At 46.7% G+C, this 17,445-nt stretch overlaps 1 long non-coding RNA gene across 2 annotated transcripts; it reads right to left on the reverse strand.

The window, feature by feature from the left end:
• Positions 1-4,814: 4,814 nt before the first annotated feature.
• LOC129783657 (uncharacterized) lies at positions 4,815-16,973 on the reverse strand. 2 transcript variants are annotated; one of them, XR_008745433.1, is made up of 6 exons: positions 16,644-16,973; positions 16,354-16,464; positions 15,747-15,938; positions 14,886-15,143; positions 10,246-14,643; positions 4,815-9,294 (listed from the first exon to the last, which is right to left on the reverse strand). It is a non-coding gene; the product is annotated as an uncharacterized LOC129783657 (long non-coding RNA). The 2 variants fall into 2 exon arrangements; XR_008745432.1 differs by having other exon boundaries at positions 14,886-15,938.
• Between the last annotated feature and the right edge of the window lie 472 nt (positions 16,974-17,445).

Consider the following 17,445-nt stretch of genomic DNA (forward strand, 5'->3'; position numbering starts at 1 on the left):
TTTTTTCAGCAACAGCCATTACTTCCTCACGGCTCACTTGCCCACACATCTTTGTGGGGCTGAGTGGTTTCGGCCGGGCTGGAAGGGTGGTGGGAGAGTGGCCAGGCAGGACTGCAGCTGAGCCCGGCTCCTCCGAGCAGCGAGCCAGCACCCCATCTCCCAGCAGGTATTGGAATTTCCTTCCCTCCATCCCTGGGCCAGCTTGTCTCATGAGCAGATGATTTTGAAGCTCAGCCAGCTTACATCCTTTTCTGACCCAATGGATGATGGATTCTGTGTGCTGGAGAGGGCTCTGCAAGTGTGGGGACTAGATGAGATGTGCCAAAATGCAGCCAACTGCTACATTCATCTGGAAACATGGGGGAAAAAACCAGACTTTGCTGACAAAGCTAACTCCAGGTTGGCTTACTTGTCCTTAACTTGCCATTTACTGCTTCTTGTTTTCCTAACTTTTAAAATATCAGGAAGAACTATTCATTGATCTCGTGGAAAAACAGCAGGAAATGTAGATGGGAAATTGCTTCATCCTCCAACTGAAAGATCCTTACAGATTCCCTATGAAAAAGTGGGTTTCTCCCAACTGTTGGGATGAAACAGCTGTTAAGAAAATCAAGCAAAAAAGCTTTTAAGAATCAGACTCAAAATCACTTCCCTTTTTGGATTTGTCTACACAAGTCATAAACATGGAAACACAGAAGTATTCAACTGGTGTCAATTGACTGCAAATAATTCAAGCTCATTCGTGCATTGGTACAGGCTGAGCTGGACATTTGCTTGTGGTCCTGTCCTGGAAGAAATGTGTGCAGTGTCCAGACTACGGAGCACAACATAACAGGTTATCTATCACCGAGATCTAAACATCCCACACAGACCAATCTGCAGGTTTCCTACTGTCTCTGATACATACTGACCCCTTTTCTGTCTGTCCAGAAAGTCTTCCAGCAGTCCTAATGGAGAAAGAATTAAAGCCTTAGAACAAACCACACCAATTTAGAGTCTTTCAGGCCTTCATTATCAAGTGGAAAGGACAGAAGAAAGGCCTATTTCAGTTCTTTGTTTGCCTTCGTAGGCACTTACATTGCCAGTTTGCTTCCTGTCTTTTATGGGAAATCAAAACAGTTCAGGATTTCTTTTCTAACCCTCTATGGAAGATTCTGCAGGGACCAACTCCGCACTAGTTCATGGAAAGGTCCTTCATCTTGCTTACTTCAAGGAACCTGACAAACAACTCTAGTGGTATCTACATAGGATTTGGATGGATCTTGACAAATTCATTTTAAGCAGGACTTGGTCCCAGTCCGTTCTCTGGTGGTTTCTTGACTTAAGGCATCCCACAGACATAAACCACCTCAGCAGTGTGGCAGCACTGTTTGCCGGCATGAGCAGGACCCCAGGTACCTGCTGCTGCTGTGGTCCCAGGTAATGACACTGCTTTCCCTCCCAGCAGTCTGTCTGCAATAAACTGATGCTGCAAAAGGATCATGGCCCCTGTGTGAATTACTGCTTTAAATGCGCAGCGTTCTTGAGCTAGAGGGCTTTACAAGATTCCTTTCATTGTGGCCTAAAATTCAAATGACAGATATGATGGGTTTTACCAGGCCTGAATAGGGAAATGGCAGAGAATTAGTGTCCGTTTTGAGCGCAGCCCTGCCCCTTCTACCCTCTGAGACACTCAACTATCGTATTTTACCTTGAAATACTATACTTGTTCTCACTTCAGCAAGAAATCTGCCTCTAGCAGAGTGGGATAATTTCACTATTAGGTAATTTATGCAACAAGGTTTTATTACACCGAAAAACGCACCACGACTGGAGGCTTTTCAGAATGTTTTAGATACCTATCTGCTTTTTCCAGGCTTTTTCAGGGTGAGCAGATACATCATTTCAGACTCCGCCTAGTGAACTGAGGGATGCGCCTGCTGAGCAGCTTTGTTACTGCAAATGTTACTGCTTCCCAGTGGCCTCGCCACGCTGCAGCTCAGCTGATGCAAACTGTGGTCAGTATGAAGAATATGTTAATGCTTAACAAGAAATAACTGTCTCTTTTGTAGGAGTGCTGATGTTGGCTCTGGGCCAACTGTGTGGATGATGTCACCATTCCAAATAATTGGAATATTTTTGTTGTTAGCAGATAGATTGTGAGAGCTGCAAAGCCACAAACAAGTGACATCTGTCTGAGAGCTGAATGGTTCAGTCGTCATACACATACAACCAACATAAGGGTCATACATCCCCTGAATTTCAGGAGGAAATCCTCCTACCCCTGACATGTCAATGCAGAGGGCAACAGAACCGAGAAAGTCTTTCACTTAATCCAAAGTAGCAATGCATCCGTGATGCTGGGCAACAGCCCGCATTCACATCAATGCAAGCTCCTTCCCGGGGGGTGTCAGAGGCAATCAGTTTGCGATAGAGAATCAAAACTTGAATGAAGGCCTTGGCTGGGGCTTTCCAAAGAGAGCATAACCCAGAAGAGGGCTCTCCTCTTCTGTCCCTGTGACTGCTGTAAGCTCTTGCTTGGATCCTGAATTGCTGTTCTCTTCATCACTTTGGTTTTCTTCCTCTTTTTTCAGGCTCACTTCAGAAGCATCAGAACTGTCAGACACATATCCCTTGTGTCTGTCTCTGCTTCTCTTTAAGCAGCCTTCTAAGCTCTGCAATAAAATCTATTCTTTGGATTTCAGATCTCTCAGTGATAGTCTGTTTTCCACCACTGGGAAACTAATAACTTAACGTGCAACTCGCAGAAAGCAGCTCCAGTATCTCTTGCGCTGGTATTCAATTAACTCGCCTGCCCAGAGATGGGACGTTTCATACATCCATGCACATGTTGCTCACCGGTGCTAACTGATGCTCAGGCTACACAGCTGCTCAGGCTGGCATCTGATGGTTTCCAACTAGCAGAAGTAAAAATTGCAATTTATAAATCACCAGGGCCATCATTGTGACTTGATCCATAATTTGGAATTAATAAAAGCAAGTCAGAGTGAAATCATTCACCTGTTTCTTTCACCGTATGGGCTATTAACAATAAAAATGTAGAATGTACAGTCAATAAAAGATGAAGGCGGGGACCCTCACAAGTAGTGAAGTACCATCCTGACACTAAGTACAGCACAAGTTAAAGACATACCTCTTGAGCGTTTGCATCTTAACATCGACCAATTATTCCTGTTTAGCATATACAGGGGAAGGCTCCTATACAGCATTGTGAGGCAAAAGAATCTTTTGTAATTTCTGATATCACTGAATTATAAAAACAAAACAACCCCCTGCCCCCCCCCCCCCCAAAAAAAAAAAAAAAGAGGGTATTCCTATTTTTATTTCATTGTTTACTAGTGGGAGACTGGGAAGGCAGCTGTAGCAAATCACATCCATCTTCAGGACGTGGCACTACAGAAATTATCATGCTTCTATTGCAAATAATTTATAAATGCTGGGCTTTGCTCTGGTTTTGGACTAATGTAGCATAACTGATTTCAGTGAAGTTACCCCCTCTGTTAAGCCAGAAGTATGAGCCAAATACAACAAAATAATACTCTCCCTGGTGTCTGCAGTGACTAAGTATATGTGGGTACTGTACATACATTTGATTTAATTATATACACAACAATAAGTTTGAGAGGTTGATACAGTAGGCATACAACACAGGGAATAAAACCTCAGTTAAATTAAATTAATTATAGGTATATACATAATATAGTTAATTGAGCTATGGAGGTTACTCTGAGTGCATGTTTGGTAGCATTGGGTTACATCTTGCCTCTGTTAATGGTTTCTCCTGTTGGAAGCGCTTGTCTAGCTCAGCAGGTTCCCAGCTTAGCCATGGGCAACTCCACATAGGAGCGCTACTCCTGTCGTTGACCGCCCTGGAAGCATCTTGGGCTGAAATTCACTCTCAGGAACAAGCTGATGGTTTAGGTGGCTGCATCTGGAAAGAAGCACAAAGCCTGCGCCTGTGCTGCTGTGCAGGAGCAGCCCCGAGACCTGGCTGCCAGCCAGCTTCACACCTTAACTGCAGGGACATCCCTGGCTCAGGGGTGACCCAGCCTGGATACAGCCTACACCTTCCTTATGCAAGGGTACACCCAGTAGCAGTGTGACACCCAGCCCAGCAGCATGCGGACAGTGGCCTGTGGCCCTCCCCAGGTAGGACCCTGCTGTTGCTGGCAATGAGATGAGGGATTTGTCACCCCTCTGAGTCAGGGTGTGAGGTGCTGGGCACCCTGTAGCTCTGACTTCTTCCAGGGCAGCAGCACAGCTCTCGCCTCCACCCTCACAAGCTTTTTCTCCTGTTTGGAACGTAGCAGGTGTTATAATAAAGACCCAGCTTCATCATTCAGCTCCAGCTCAGACATCAAATTACTCCCACCTACGAGGACCATATTTGCAACTCTCTCATGTATGCTTTGACTCTTAGGAATGAGACTTTTATCTTGGGAACCAGAATGCAGATCTAAATAGCACTGCCGTCTCCTGGAGGAGATAACGCGTCTTTGCTCAGAGACCTAGTTCTGTGTTTGCCTTCTATCACACAGCACCATTTGGCAGGGGCTGCCTGGTTTGTGTGATAGCAGACACTGAATTACTTCAGAAAAACACGGGATTATTTTTTATATTTAAAAAAATGACTAATTAAAAGTGGTTTTAATTTTGCAGTTCATATTTTCTTGGGATTGTGCCAGATTCTGGAGTCCATACGCCACACCCTGTCCTTCTGGAGGAATTTGGCTAGGGAAAGCACTGTAAGATTTGTTCCCTTTCCCCTCCCTTACTCTTAAAATCCCTCCCCCTCCCTTTTCCCTTCCCGCAACTGGTAAATTGTGAAGAGCAGGAATGTTCCTGGGAAGAAACCCAGGCAGAATCACATTCAGAACAAGTCAAAGATTTCTTGCATAGCTGAAGCATGTGTTTGCAATTCCCAATTGCTGGAGCACATAAGCCCTGCCAGCGCATGTTGTTCCCTTCAGATGTTCTCAGGGAGCTCTAGGCAGTGTCCAGGGTAGTCTGTAGACAATGTTTAGCTGAGGCATTGCTCCTTGGCCCATCTGTTAATGGTGCCAGGGCCAAAAAGGCTCTTGGTGAAAGGACGGCAAACAGCCAACCCTACCTTTCCAAGAAGCTGTGTTAGTGGTGGCCAGAACCATTGGGCTGCGTGACCCCCTTGAGCCACAAACTGGCTTGATTTGGGCCAGTGAAAGTTTGGCTGCTGCTACCAAACTATCACCCCAGGCTTCAGGCAGCGTGTGGGACTGATGCTGTCTAGAATAATTAGCGTGTGCAGCCCCAACAAAGTACTGCTCAACAGACAAGGACAAAACCATGAGATCACTAATGAATGTGCAAAAAGTAAATTATAACTGTTGGGAAGAAGCAGATAGATAGCCAGTAACTACAGCCTGTTCTCCCTTCTGCTTGAGAGATGCCACTGATCCAAAGGGAATGCAACTCTTCCAAGAGGTTCAAAACTGGAACCTAACGAGGCCAAGAAGGATGGGAGCTGGAGGCTGAGACAGGTTGGAAAAGCACAGCTTCAATGTATTTGTGAGGAAGCTTTTGTCCTTGGCACTATGCGGAGCACAGTGTATTACACAAAGTGAGTCCTTGCTCAAGCTGGTGCTGATACTGGGGAAAGGCAGGCTGCTGAAAGCATCACTTGTCTTTCCAATGACCTTATCATGTGAGCTCAGCCTGCCAAGAGCTGTCTCTCGCTCTGTGCTCCTTGTGGTCTGAGCCAACAAGCCTGAACACGCTGTGCTGATATCTAATATGGTTCGGCATTGCATGGCAGTCTCCGAATGTAGCGTGTGCATCCTTTCAGAACAGGATGATGCCACCTCTGTGCTTGGCTGCCTATCGCATGCCTCCATGCTGTCTCCAGCTCGTCTTACTTCCAAACATGTCCAATCTGACTTTGCAATTTTTTCGAATATAAGGTGCCCATGGGAAGGCCCTGAGCTTGTAGGAGGAATGGAAGAGCCTTCCAAAGCAAAATCTTTCACCTCGGTGGCTGAGAGGCCGTGCTGTGCTTAGCCCGGCTCCCCTTCATGCTTGCCAATAGGGTTCCCACGTCTTTACTGGAGCATGGCAACAATAATGAGCAGTAACACATGGGGGCAGCAGCCGCCTCTGCTTTCTCGTCAGTCTGGGAGTCTGTGGTTGCAGCAGCCTTGCAAGGGCCTTGCAGAACTGAGGTGCTCCAAGATTTGAGGGTCACTGTGCTGGGCACAAGCCCAGAGTGACAGCTACAGCTGCTGAAGCTATGGGAAAAGCATGTCGTGGGACAGAGGGGCTTTGTGGCCTTATGGGACAGGATGTCAGCGCTGCAGCCTGTGGGTTTGTCATTGTTATCTGGTCCTTCTCCAGTTCCTGCAGTCCCAGCCTAAGCAGTTCTGCACTCACGTTACAAAGCGCATTAAACCGGTGGACAGTTACCACATTGCTGCATGGCAAATATGGCTGGAGTCAGAATCCCAGGTCTCAGTTCAGATGCCACTGCATCCCACTGGACAACCCTTGCTGAGATAGTTGCACTGCAGGCAGGATGGAGCCCAGCACGTTTCTTTCAGTGAGGCGAAAGGAAAAAAAGATGCTCTTGCCTGACTGCACCATGAAGAAAGATGCTGGGTTCATGCTATACCATTTATTCTCTCAGAGACTGAATGTTCAGGTAATGAGGAAAAGCCTTGATCTTGGCGGTGAAGGTCATAAAAGCCAAGTTCTCAGAGTAGGAGCATTTCAGTTCAGGCTCTGGGATTTTCTGGCAGGGCTATTTCCAGGGTTTCTTTTTTCCTGTTCTGAGTGAGCAGAACTTCAGGAGTTACTTGTGCACCTGATATTTGCCTGATTGCTTGTATCAGTGCTTCCCATCATGTGGGTAATGTGGTGTCTGAGTGGTATTGGCCCATGCTGATGCTGGAAATGGCAAGAAATAAAAAGCCAGCAAAAGCCAGCCCTGTCGCCAGAAGTGATAATGGATTAATTATAATAAGGGATGGGAAACAAAACATCCCTGTGCTCCATAAGTAATTAAAAAAAATAAATCAGATAAATTCCCAGATAGGAAAAGCATTTTCTGTAACTGAGGCTACTACTTTAATTGGAAAGTGCTGTTAACACAACTGTCTGACTGAGGTGAGTGCAATAGCACAGCAGGGCTGTTGCAGATCTGCAAGTAAACAGCTGAATCGCATCTCTCAGCTTCAATCTGCAAATTTCTGAAGCCAAAAGAACAGCTTTAAATTTAAAACTTCTGTTGGAGCACATGCTTCAATTGGGCTGAGTGCCAGGACATGCAAAGACTTAGGACACTTAGAGTCTTATGTAGATGAAAAGACAGTGGGGAGTCATTTGAGTTGGCTAGTAATGTACTAAGCTATAGCAGGATCTGCCTTCATTCCCTTTAAACCAACTTGCAGGGAGGAAAATCGGGAAAACTGAGACTTTATCATTGTAATTGTTACAGCAAAAGCTAAGGCTAAGCATGGCCCTCACACAGCTCCTCCTGTCTTGCACATAGCCCAATAGAGGGGTCCCAGCCCCAAGCCAGCTCTGCCCTTTCAGTAACTGGGCTGTGAAGTAGCCCCTGAAAATGCCCAGCCCCCAAACTGACCACCATTAAGGACATATGAGCTGCTCTGTTGGCTGTTGTTTTCTATTCGTTTCAAACCATAATCTCAGCCAACCTTTAACCACAGTAACAGGAGAGGTTTGCACTTACCCTTCTTCTTCCCAGGAGCTCAAAGTGCTTTATAAAGCCGCAGCCAAGCAATGCTACAGTGGTCCCTCTGCTATTGCACAGTGGTTCCCTGAGTTACAGGGAAGTGAACTGATTCACCCAAGGCTGCACAACACGTTGGCATGTCAGCGCAGCCTAGATCCCAGCTCTCTGGGAAGCTGGGGCCAGCATGCATTAAGCAATGAGAAAACGTGTCTGGCTGTCCATAAAGACTTAGAAAAGCTGCAACTGCAAACTGTGAACAGTAGCAAAGTGACACAAACACTAGCAGCATGATCACCAGGTACCAAACAGAGCACAGCTAGTCAAATCAGTTTCTTGCAAGGAAAAGGAAGAAGAGCAGAACAATGTCTTTTACTATGTGGGCTGTGACCCTGCTGGTTAATGCTGCAGCTCCCTGCACAGGCAGGCCTTAGGTGGACAGGCTAATTAAAATTACCAGGAGTCTATACAATCCTTTGCTGCAACTCTTCACTGCCAGAAGCTGCTTCATAATATTTCCAGCCATTTCCCTAAGTATCCAGCAGATTGGACAAAATTAAAGAAACCTGGGTCTTGGGCTTCAAGGCCACTGAGAAGTCACTAATCAGGCTCCCAGCTGAGCCGAATGCAAGGAAACATTGTTAGCAATAAACACAGACAAATCTTCTCTAACTGGAGCCATGGAATGAGTATATGTTTCTAGGGAAACCTTCACCTTGTCTCTGGACCACTTTCACCACAAGGAGAGTAGCCCCAATGGACAGTGCGGGCTTTTACTGTAGTGCCAGGGACCTTCTCAGATGATAAGAGAAAAAAAAGACACAACAAAAGCTTCACAAGCAGAAAAACCCACCCATAGCCCTTGTTCTGGCATAGCGTTCTCGCCCAAAGCGGGGGGGAAGGGGCAGTGTTTCCACTTGTTCTGAGGCTAGTTCTAGGAGTGTCTTACTAAAAGCCAAGGGTCAAATGCTGATCTTTCTCTTAAATAAATAGTTCCAGGGAATGGGTCAAAGTCAAAGCAGTTGCCAGCTGCAAGCACAGCTCACATCCCACATATGACAGAAAGGCCCCGTCCTGCAGTACGTGCCTGTGTGTACCCCACTCTGCGCAAGCGAGCAGCCCTCTGCAGAGAGCTGAGCTGTGTGCTGTCCTGCAGCCAGCCTCCGGCCCAGGCACAATGCTCCGGCAGCCAGCAGGCTGGGACAAAGGGCTCGGGGACAGAGCTGACCCTTTGTGGCTGCAGGAGCCCTCGCCCTTTGCACGCCCACACAGGTGGTGGGCAGGCAGCCTGGGGAGCTGCCAGGGTGGGGGCCAGGGTCACGTCTCACCAGGCAGACACCAGCCGTGCAGGCAAGACTTTGTAGGTCCAAGGCCTGGATGCCAGAAGGGAATTTCACCACGGCCCCCTCCATGAGGAGTTGGTTCCGGGGTCGTGCCCATGAGGAGACAGTCAGCGTGGCATGTGGGTGCATGGGAGCATGTTGCCCATGATGCTTGGCTTTAAATCTGCAGGGATCCTGGGGAAGCTGTGCCAGGACCCTTTGATGCCTCTTGGAGTGCTAAACTCAGAGCAACTACAAGAAGGAAAAAAGAAAGGGGAAGAGGAACTATTAGGAGAATCGAAGTGACAAATGAGCAGATGAAAGGTACAAAGTGTCATCTTTCTTTTGTGCTCCCAGGTAGGACTTTACCAACATCAGAATGAATACCACACAGAACCAGGCAACAGTGGATCAGGTAACACACCCCCAACCCCAACCCCTTCCTTAAAATTCAAAACACACAAATGCTGCGGTCTTGGTAAAAGCAAATCACTGACCCCTCATCTCATCATCATTACGTGTAACCCAAAGCCTGTGGATAGCAGCTACAGTAAATTAACATGTGCAAAAGTACCTGGATTTGATCTGCTAATGGAGAAAAAAATTTACAGGCATGTTGTTAAGAAAGAATGAGGACTAATTCTCTCCGTTATTCATTTTGTTTGATTGTGCTTGCCCTAGGAAACATGAGAGCTAGCAGGGATCATATTAGCAAAGAAAATAGAAGAGCAACAAGTTGATAGTTTAGAGTTCATGCAAACATTATGTCAGTCACTGAACCAGAAAAAATAGCTGGCTCAGAGGCAGTAACTACTATTGATAAGACAGTCTCAGGGAGCAATCTCAGAAAGATGTGAAAGATAGATGGGAAATTGTGCTGCAGAGCCAGGCTAAGCAATCAGGAGAGAACAGTGCATCATCTGGGTTTTTTTTCTTTGGTTTCCTCCCCATTCACCCCATTTAATACTAGAAGAAAGATATCGTTGCCTGTAAAAATCGTTATGCCTGAAGAGGTAACACTGGGGTGCGCTCCTGCACCAGTGCTGAACTGCTGGGTAGCTTTGCTTCAACTTGCTGGAGAAAAGCATAGTAAAACTATTAGCTATGGATCGCTATATGATCACATTACCTCAGCTTTAAGTATGTACACTTACAAAATCCTTGCTTGTGGGGAAAAAATATACTGCAATGGTTTCAACTTACCAGAAAGCTGCTCCCACCAGTTACTCTTTGTGGAAATGTCAAAGGAATGACATCAAGTCCCAGGTGGCCAGAGAACACAAGCTATGGCTAGCCAGGAGGAGAAGATGCTGTCAAATGTGGCATCTGGAGAGGTGAGGAAAGCCAGGGCAGCTTCTTGGTCCAGAAGATAAACCTTCATGCCTTTTTTAATCGATATGATGCATTTACAGATGTTTCCAGAAAGGGGCGGTAGAGACCTAACTCATACAATGAATAGAAAGAGATGTCCTGATCAGGAAGAAATATAAAGAGCAAGAATTATTTGCAATGTTTCTTTTCCTTGGCATACAGAGGTTCCTCCATGTGTCCATGCAAATAAAAACAACGGGACCAAAGTGGGACTGCTTGGTATAACACAATAATTTCAGTCCACTCTGAGATCACTCTCTTCACCTGCTTTTCGGAGGATGGCACTAACTGCACAAAGGTGGATGCTGTGTGGGTTGCAAGAGCTGGCACAAGGGTGTGCAATGCATCGGGGAGCACTATACAATGCACTGCTTAACACATGTCACCACAGCAGCGTGGCAACCTCTGAGTTGGCTTACTAGCAGGGGAAACAATAACAATTCGGAAAGGTTTACTATCAGGCTTATGAGTATCATGGCTCGCCTCTAACACAATTTGGCTTCCACCTAACCTTGAAAGAGAGGAGATGAGAAAAAGGTGTGCTTATAATATCAAGATTCCCAACAATTCATGTTGGTGTGAAGGTGTGAAGCAGAGAAGCCCAATGATGAACCACCTTTACAATCTTCTTAGGCTCTCTTGAACCACTCAGAGTTAATTCCAGAGCCGATTCAAGCTGCTGCCTGAAGGAAATGGCACAGTTATTTTTACCTTGAGCAAATCCCACGTTTTTCTGAGTTTAAGCCACTTACCCCATCCCTATGCTATTGTTTTATGCCATTTGCTTGCACTGTCCGTAATCCACAATGGAGGGGGTAATTTTGTGGGTGGGGATGTCTCGGAGCTCCAGTCATGGAACAATACAACAGGCATAAACCATGCAACCAGTCTCTTCCTCGAAGAGTTTCTGGCCGAAGTACAAGATTTGAAAACATGAAAGTGAGCAGGGGGCAATGTGAGGTGAGAAACCAGCTATCTGCAGCAGAGGCAGCAACAGCTTTATCAGGAAACCAAGAACCCTTCTGGGTCTTGCTCTCAGCATAGCTCAACACACCAGCAAACCTGGCTGCAGACTGAAATCTTGGCTTCCCCTGAAGCCAATGGCAAATATCCCACTGGCTTCAATGGGAGCAGGACTTCATGCCAGATCTCGTGCTTCCCATTCCTTTGCCGTAGCCATGAGAGCAAGCTTCCCTTCCAAGGCTGTGTCTGCAGCTAAGGCCTTCAGGAGCAGAAGAATGGCTTTCCTTGCAACCTGAGAAGTATCAATGGGAAATGAAAGACTTCTTTTTAACAGAAATGGTGATTGCCCTAGAGAACAACTTGCTTAGAGCTAAGGGGCACTCTGGAGCCCCCTTTCTTTCTCTCTGATTTTTTTCCCTTAGGCTTTAACTGCCCAAAGGGTGCACGGCAGCTCAAGCACACAGCTTTTGGCTGTGATGAAATCACTGGTGGGAGAATGAGCTGGGTCATGCAGCTAGAAACACTCACCTCTCCCAGTCCTAACATCCCTCATTCCATACCTGCTCACATAGCTGTACCTATATGTAGTGTGACTTACAGCAACACAGCAAACAGGCAGGAGAAGATTAAGTTGGTCCATTTCTGCTTTTATCACAACAGAGTTGATGCCTATTAGAGGTGGTAAAGAAAGGGATGCTGGATGAGCTGTGCGCTGTCCACACAGGACTCTATGTATGCTCTGGCACAAGCATCTCTCTGCTGAGATGAGCATCTTGAGAACTCCAAGCTATTTGTGAGGTGGCAAGGTCACGGCTCTCATTTCCTGCAAATCTTTGCTTTCCTTGGCAAAAATCAAGAATTTTGTTAGGGAAATCTTGGTGGGTGTTTTGTGATCAGTCAAGCACAGCAGATTACGTTACTGGAGGGTGTATACAGGACCTCCCATCTTCTAGGCATAGTAAAATGAGTCTGTCTGCTCCAGAAATTCTGGAGTCACCAGCATGGTGCTGACCACCTGTATTATTTCTTAGGTCATGCAGCATGTCTACTGGATAGATTGATGTCTGTACAGCTGACTGTTTGCATATCAGTTGTGGAGGCAAAGGAAATTCTTCAAATCCCAGAGCACAAATGTTCACTGCTAGAGAAAAGCAGGTGGAGATGTGCCAAGTTACAGCTTCTCAGTTGCTACCCCTGTAAAGAATGCCCTGCAAGGAAAACTAGAAAATATTTCATGAAAGAGCAAAGATAACACAAGACTATCTAGCAAAGGGCAGAATTTAATATTAATGGCTTTCCTTTAGTCGCTCTATTTCCTGTTCCTAACTTAACCCTCTAAAATCAGCAATGGTCAGAGAAGGGCTATAAACTTTTGCACATCTAAAAGGTCTTCCACTGAAAGACCTCAGAGCACTTTGCAAATATTAGGGACTCCCGAGGGATGGCTGTGCCCTGAGGAGGCTTGCCCTGAGGAGGCTGCTCATGTAGGCAATGGGCAGATACTGCTTTGGCTGCAGAGGCCAAACACTGAAATTTGACTTCTGGCCTGCTCTGCAACAACATCTTCCTTCTTTGTCTCCCAGTTCATAACAGGAACCCAGGAAATGAGAGGAGCTGGATTACCCTTGAATTCACGCTCCAGATTCAATGTGAAAACCCCCTCCTCACGGACAGATGGGTAATAGACATACAGCAGTGATGTGACTGGTGTCATTTCAGCCCATCAGCCACTTTGGGATCTTGTCCCTGCAGGCCCTTGGGGTTACATGGTGTACTGTGCATGGCTCAGCTGTTGGTGTATCTAAACATTTCAGTTAACAGCACCACACCAAAGCTTGCTTTGAAAGTAAGCTGGAGTATCCCCATCTCCCCACCCTTCCCTGCCAACTGGTGCTTGCCTGGAGGGGTCCAACTATTTGTGAAGGCAGACAAGAGATGCACAACAGGGCTCCTCTGAGGAGTCCCATGGTCCTTTGGTCAGAGAAGATCCTTCTGTGCCACCCACATCTTCCTTTAACCTGGCAAAGTACCTGAATTACTAAGCTGGCTTGCCAAGAGAGGTTTAAGCTGGAGACACCTCTAGAAAGATGGCTCTCATTAGGGGCTGAGGCCTGCAAAAGAGCACAGTGCTGGCTGGGGCACGGAGCTAGGGAGAGAAGCATTAGTCATCGCCTGCCTCATGTTCGGACCTTCAGACAGTCTCCTCTCTTGGAGGATGCACTGTTTTGCCTGTATGACTGTTGGCAGAAGCTAATGAGCCGAGCTGGTTGAGAATTTTCCATCAAAACAATATTTCTGTTTTGCCAGAAGACAGTTTAAAAATTAAGTGGAAAAATTACAGAAAAGGTCTGGGTTTTGGCTGACATTGTTGGTCAAAAAAATCCCAAACTTGAGATTTTTTAGCCAAAAAGAGAAGTATTTGGGGTAAGGCAGAGGAGGAAAGGGGAGGTGCCTGGCAAGTCTTAGCGATACTCTGAAAAACATCTAAGAAAATCTGAGAAAAATGAGGATGTTTTTGTCAATTTTTTTCCACAGTGAAAGCTACTTCTGCTTTCAGAACCATTCTATGGGGAGGCTGGAAAACAAACAAGCAAATATACTTTTTCTTTCTTACACATATGGCTATAAATACTCATAGCTTCTAGTATAAGCATAGGCAGCAATTGCTACAGAGAGATACATAAGAAAGACGAGATCTCTCCTAAGAGCTGCCCAAGAGCCTGCTACTCAAAACCTGTAATTCTCAGAAAGGGACACACAGACAGAGCTGATTCTGCTGTGAGTTTGTACAGCTGATAGAAAGCCTTGATAACCTCACAGTTGCCTTGTGTACAAATAAATTGAGCCATGAGGACAGCTAAGGAAAAGGCGTTGCTTGCGAAGGAAGGTAGTGTGCACACAGCTATTGCAAAACCATCCATACTTAATAGTCAGCCAGCCACAGGCAATGTTGTTGCTAATAACGTTCCAGAGAGAATGGCACATAAATACCTGGGAACCCGCAGAAAGCTGTTTTCCATCTTGCTTACACAATAATGTGGTTTTTCTTTTTCCCCTTTAAAATTATTTCTTCAGCAAAACATAGCTGGGAAAAAAACCCAGCAGGAATCTTCCTTACCCTCTGGGAAATGTGACTTGACAGCATTTCTTGTGCACAGTGTCACAGAAGCCACAAGGAAGAGCGGCTGGCAGCTCTGGGGGCCTGCCGATGCCTGAAGAGAGCAGCAGTCCGGTAGTTCAGCAGGGCCCTCCTTCCTTGGCACAAACCTGGGCATAAAGCAGAGGTGATGGTGCTGAAGCCAGCGCAGCACAAGTGGCACAGAAGGTGAATCAGCTCTGTGAGAAAACTGAGATATGACATGTTGTTATTAGGTAGTGGGGAATAGGGGAGGTTCAATTTATAGTGATTTCCTAAGGAATTAGACCATGATTCTGGACAGGATTTATATTTCAAACAACACTTAATTTTTTTTTTAAGGACTAATTCAATGTAGATGTGGATTTCATACCTTTTCCTTAATGACAGCAGCACCGGGGGAAGCACGCTCAGAAGTACTGACGTGTCCTGGCAGGGGCTCCGACTGCTGCAACTCGCTTTGCTGACAGCCTGAGCTTGACTCTCGTCCCACGACAGCCCGGGGTTACAGTCCCGGCAACTTCCACCACAAGCAGCTCTGGCTCAGAGCCGCTGAAGTGATAAAAGACTTCTTGTGCGAACATCTCAGGAGGAAAGTTTGGTGCCAAACAAAGCTGCAGTCTGGTTGGGTCTTTTTGCCATTAGAGACAAAATCAAGGGGAAAAATACAGAGCTGGGGAAATAAATGGAAGCTGCAAAATGTTCAAATAACATCTTTTCCAAGAAAATGAAAAAAAACCCAAGAATGGCTTGTCTGGCTTTGCTGGCCAGGCTGTGGTTGCACTGATCTTGGTGCAACCTGAAGATCCTGTTAGAGGATATCCCTTTTTCACCAATTCATCGACAGTCTGAATAGTTTCACTGCCTGTCTCCAGGATGGCTGCACAATGATGTTGTAGTATGCAGTGACCTTACAGAAAACTGTCAGTGATCTTTCAACAGCTGATGCTTTTTGGGGTAGTGAAGCCAGCCATACAGCCTGGCGTGCTACCAGCACTCTCCTCCTGCTGAACAAATGAGCATTTCCCTCTCTGCCAGCCCACATTTTGAGCAGTATCCAGGCTTGGGGCCGGAACTTGCAGCCCAATTTCTCTAAGGGGCATCTCTGAAGAGATGTGAATCTTACCCTTCACTATTTCCAATACCAAAAAATGTGTCTGAGGGTACAAAACCGGTGGGGAATATCCCTTTCCCTCCCCTGCCAGTGTGGTAACCACAGTACAGGCTCCCTCACTTGAGTCAGAAGCTGCCTATGCTCATCTCGATGCCTTTTCAGGTTGTTGCTGCCAATAATCCCAGCTAGCTGCTTTCGGAATCTGCCTTTTCCCCAGGACCACCTGTGGTCTGCAAGCTCTTGAGAGAAGGACCTCTTCTTTGGGCATAGCCTTCCAGCATCCACATGTCTGGGTGTAGATTCTAAGTGCTGCTGCACAAAGAACATTGAATCATTATAAAACTCCTCAGAACAAAAGTCATCCAGAAAGCAACAGCAAGGGGAGTCATAAGGCTACTACAGGAGTACGATGAGAAAAACAGTTTTCTTCAAAGGACTGAGGGAGCAGATTAAATACACTTGGGCAGATGAGGGAAGGTGTTTGGTATAGATTGCAAAGCTGGCAAAGTTTCTGGTGGGTGCAAAGCAAGTTTGTGGGGGATAGAGCATTTGCTGGCAGAGCAGAAGGGGAAAGGGACAATGATCATGCAGGGAGGGCGAGGCCATGAAGTGTGCCTGGGAAACAGAGGAGGAAGGACAAGGCAAACACCTCTGGAGCTACACCGAGACTGCAGTGAGACCCTGAGGCTTAGGAGAGGCTGGAGACGCTGAGGATACAAGGGCTTACCTGGAGACTGAGTTGTGCCAGGAGGTGGCCCCACACGCTGATGTCCTGTGGGCTCCCCCGTGGTGAGCGTGCAGAGTCACTCTCCCCCGAGGTCGAGGAGGATGCCAAGGCCTGTGACATGACCCAGACAAGTCACACTGGAGGCTCCAGCTCCACCCAGGCCACAGAGGGATGAAAGGATGAAACACCCAAACAGGAGCCTTTCACAGCCAAACAAGAGGAGCCAAGGGAAACCACACCTTTCAAGAAAGCCCAGCTGCTTCTCCCCAGCAGCCGAGGCAGATACCTACCCCAGGCCATGTGGGCCCAGCCAGCATCTCGGCTGTGGTAACACACAGGGAACACATATGCAAGCCCCAGACATCAGCTGCAGGACTCTGCTAATTGCTAAAGTCTGTCTGAGTGTCTGGCCACCATTTGGCAGACACGGCAGCTCTGACAAAATAATAAATGTGGTACAGTGCAGCCTCCAGGCGTTCTTCGTGGGGTCTGTCACATGAAAGTGGCATGAAAGGAGACGAGGCAATGCAAGACACATGGAGGTCAGCTTTGGAGACTCTCAGATTACCTTCTGGGTAGTTACTGCTAAGGGGAGTTTGTAGTCCCTCTCTGCTTATATACTCTCTCGTTTACATTCTCCTTTTATAAAAAGACAGTTCTTCCCATCCAAAGTGAAGACGCCTCAGTTCTGCTTGTCCAAGACAGTCATGCTGTTGGAAAGTCCCTCTTGAGGAAGACCAGCCCATTTCTAGAGTGTGAAGAGAAGCCAGAGACATGATAAAAGGACCAAAAAAAAACCGCACACAGAAAATATAACTGGTCTTTGTGCACTAGCAGCGTTTGAGGAACTCCTGTCTTCCTCCTGACCTGCCTCCAAATCATGACGAACAGAAGGATGCTGAAGTGCAAGTGGTATGGAGAAGTATTATCAAACATGTTCAGCACAGGCCCAAGTACTCAAAGAAGAAATGCTGTTCAGGAGCAGGTCCCACAGCCTTCCTGTTTCTGGGTGTGCTATGTTCATACTGCAGCAGGACAAGTGAGGCAAGTAACTTGCCAGCAAGTAGATTACCAGGGCTTCTTTTTTCACAC

Source organism: Falco peregrinus, chromosome 1 (assembly GCF_023634155.1).
Source record: "Falco peregrinus isolate bFalPer1 chromosome 1, bFalPer1.pri, whole genome shotgun sequence".
In the NCBI taxonomy this organism is placed as follows: Eukaryota; Metazoa; Chordata; class Aves; order Falconiformes; family Falconidae; genus Falco; species Falco peregrinus.